The sequence below is a fragment of the Pterocles gutturalis genome, unplaced genomic scaffold, assembly GCF_000699245.1.
Source record: "Pterocles gutturalis isolate BGI_N339 unplaced genomic scaffold, ASM69924v1 scaffold7539, whole genome shotgun sequence".
Taxonomy (NCBI): domain Eukaryota; kingdom Metazoa; phylum Chordata; class Aves; order Pterocliformes; family Pteroclidae; genus Pterocles; species Pterocles gutturalis.
The window spans coordinates 1-3,766 of NW_010128078.1; positions in this window are offsets into that span (position 1 = coordinate 1).

The window sequence follows — 3,766 nt, forward strand, 5'->3', positions numbered from 1 at the left end:
TGTATTTAAACAGTGGCTGGCGGGGAGGTGGGGAGGATCCGCTGGCAGAGTGCAGGCTTGCCTCGTTTGCTTTTAATTTTTGTCTCTGTCTATCATAACAGGGCGGAGGGAGAAGCTCCAGGAGAAGTGTCTGGTGGTTGTCTTTTATCTGCCAGCAGTGCTGCCGCCTTCTCCCGCTGCCGGGCTGCCCTGCTACTGGCAGGATCAGGCCCCCAGTCCCCTCGCCCTCCTGCTCCCTCATGCTGGAGGAACATGGTCCCCGCCACGGCTCTGCCCTGGTGCGGCCGTTTGGTGTGGGAAGCTGCAGACCAGGGGCAGGGAAGAAGACAAGACCTTATTTCTTGGCGTGAGAGCCAGGCAGTGCCCTCCTGAAGCTTTGTCCAGTCCCTCGGGTGCTGCCCGCTTCTTGCCGCGATCGCCCCGGGGGTGGTTTTGTGCTCTGGGGGAAGCCGAGGTCTCAGCCTGGAACCTCGGTGTGTTGGGTCAGCCAGCTTTGACCGAGCTGTGTGCGTGTGCTTAGGGAGGAGAGAGCTTTTTGTCTGGGTGGTTTTTTTAACCTGCTGGGAGGTGCCGTGGAGAAAGGGAGCTGCGGGTGCTCCGCAGGCAGGCGTTGCTGCGGGCTGCGCAGAGCCTGGCTGCACCAGCCCCCTTTCTCTCTTTCTCTGCCCTCTGACACCCTGTCACCTCTTCTTCTGCATTGCTCCGGTGCGAGATGCCACCCTGACACCACGGCAGAGCGCGAGCCTTGGACCGCAGGGTGAGCGGCTGCAAAGAGCGTGTTTTCCCTCCTGCAGCACCTATCCGGACCAGGGTCAGGTAACAGGCGCATTTTCCTTTGGCTGTGTAAAGAAATAAGGTTTCTGTAGGCGTCACACAGCCTGTCTCTTGCTTTGCCCCTGCCCGCCTGGCAGAGTCCAACCAGGGCTGGTGGTGAGCTGGGTCTCAAAGATGCTGAATTCCCATGGATTTCGTGGAAGCAGTTGCAGCAGGGAGGAAGGGCTGGACAGGCGGGAAGGCTCTAACCTGGTTCTGGACTCTCAGCTGTCCTGGCAAACGTGGCCACGAAACGCTGAGCTTGGCCCCGGTGCTGGTGCACTATGTGTCTGTGGGTTGGTTAGTCCTGGAAATTGTTGGGTGCTGAGAACCCAGCAGGGCTGAGCACTTTACTGGTTTTGCTTCCTTACGGTGAGGAGCTGGACTTTTGCTCGGGGCAAACGGAGGTGACTGCGTGTGCAAGGTGGCGAGGGAAGCCTGGTCTCCTGGGCTGTCGTCTGGGGTGTTGGGAAGTTTGATGGATAATGAGAAAAAGCCACAGGAACGGAAGAGCCGGAACACAGCACGTTCCTTGACGTGAGGCGGCCAAGCGAAATACCCATTGTTTGTCTTGTTCCTGTGCTGGTGGTGTTGGAAACCTGTAACTGAACAAGGTATTTTTGGGGAAGGAATCTGCATATGGAGGTGTTTGATGGTTTCTGCTGTTTTGACCGGGTGATGAGTAGAGGACGATCCTTCTGAAGAAACTTCACACAGATGGAGGTGCTCAGTGTCGGATGTGAACTTGATTTCTTCAAAGGTGGACTCTGGTAGCTGGTGGTGTCCCTGCACCCCTTAGGCACACAACCCTCTCCCTGGGCATCGGATTGAAAAACGCTGTCACAGGGAGGAAATCCCGTGCCGCTATCCTCCAGCTTGCTTCTAAGCACCAGGAGAAGGTACAGGGGGAGGGTGCTGAAGTCTTGAAGCCTCTTCAAAGCCCGGCCGCCAAGCTGAACCTATACATGTGGAACTATCCTCTAGGCACCTGCAAGCAGACGAGCAGCGGCAACCTCAGTATCCTAGTCTTCCTCGTTCTTGCCAAGGCTGCATGCAGGGGGGGAGTGTAGAGGGCTTTCCCGCTGAAGGGCAAAGGCGGGTGAGCTCCTGCCGCCACGCTCGTGATGCTGCGCAAATCTGGGAGCAAAAGTTCAGCCCCTCGAAGGGAGGAGGCGGTGAGGTCAGGAAATGCCAAAGCAGAGCTCTCCGCTCTTGATGGTAGTGCTGCGGCGCATTGCTTCTTGCATTTATGCATCGGGAAGTTCCCAGAGGAAGACTTATCCCCAAAAAATGCCAGAGCCAGCCTGGTTTGATTGAGGCGCACGCGGCAGCGTACAGCCCGCCGCCGTCTTTGCGCTAGGCTCTCCCCTGAACGAGTTGTTGGGCTGGTCCGTGCCCAGACTGGACTGGAGGAGGAACTCTACTGGTGGAACTTGCTCCTGGGAGTCAGTGTTGGGTCTGCCAGGACCAGCCTTGGGCTGCGGGACACGAGCCTTGGGGCAGGACCAAAGTTTCCCTTTGCTGTGGTAGCACTGTTGGGAGTAACTGCTGCCCGGTTATCTCTCTCACTCTTCATCTGGGATTTTCTCCTGTCTGCCTGTCCTTGGGAGCATCGCGGGGTTTCTCTGGTCCAGCGGTGGGAGCTTGCGGATGGCCCGTGCGAGCATCTCAGCTGCTTTCACCAGCTCCGGCTCCTCCAGCAGGTCCACAGCTCCTCCAGATCAGTGCTCTGGGCTGCTTTTTTCTGGTGTTGGGTTTGTTCTGGACGGGGCTGTTGGGTTTTTTTTGTTTAGCTAGGAAGGGCTTTAAGGCTAATCTGCATCGTGGTTATCTCACCCCGGCTGTAAAGCCTGAGAGGAGGCAAGGTGCAGGTGGCTGTTACTGCCCGGGGCTGGGTGAGGCTGCCTGCGGGAAGAGGGAGCCCAGTGTGACCCCAGTGTGACCCCAGTATGGCCCAGTGTGACCCCAGTATAGCCCAGTGTGTTCCCTGTACAGCCCATTTTAGCCCAGTATAGCCCACTGTGATCCCAGTATAGCCCACTGTGATCCCAGTATAGCCCAGTGTTCCCTGTACAGCCCAGTATATCCCAGTGTGATCCCAGTATATCCCAGTGTGATCCCAACGCCCTGCCCTGGGGTGCTTAGCAGGGACAGGTGGGATGTGGGGCAGGCAAAGGGGTCTGGCACCGCAGCACTGCGTCTGCCACCGCCATGTCACCCACCTCACTGCCCCGGTCTCTGCGCAGTGGTGCCGACCTCCCTCACCTGTCCTTTGCGTGCTGGATGCCTCAGTAGCGGAGGTTTGGGTTTTTTCCTTTATTCCCATCCTCCATGGGCTCCATCCGGCCGCTTTTGGAGGTGGCAGGAGCAGCTGGTGTGGTTGGGGCGCATTTGCCTATGCCCAGTGGTGCCCTCGCCTTAAGCTGGAGCAGGAAATTTTTGTCTAGAGATGAATCCGTGGTGATGCGAGGTCAGGAAGGGTTTATTTTTACCCGTGTGTCAGGGTTGCTGGGCGAGAAATGCAGGTCGCCTTGTTCTGCCCCTGAAACAGCTCCTGGGTGCTTCAGCGCAGCCCTAGAACCAGCACAAGGTCGTGGGTAGGTGTTCTCCACAGCCCTGATTTTTTGTTTCCTTCCAGGAAGAGGAAGTCCAGCCCTTTTCACGCTGCAGGTCAGGAATAATCTGTCTGTCCTGGTGGGGACCAGGATGCCAAAGCGATGCTCCCGGCTCCGAGGTTTGGCACCAGATGTGCTGAGGGGGGATGAGGCCGTTCAGATGGGGAACATCTGGGGCGGCCGTGGAGCAGCGATGCCTGTCCTATGGGCTGGGATCTCACGTGGTGGCCCGGGGCAGACCGCTGGCCCTGCTGGGGAGGCTGCTTCCAGCTGGCATTGGCAGCTCGCTCCTGCTCCGCCTGGGATGCCTGGAGCGGCGGGCAGGGAGAGCGGAGCTG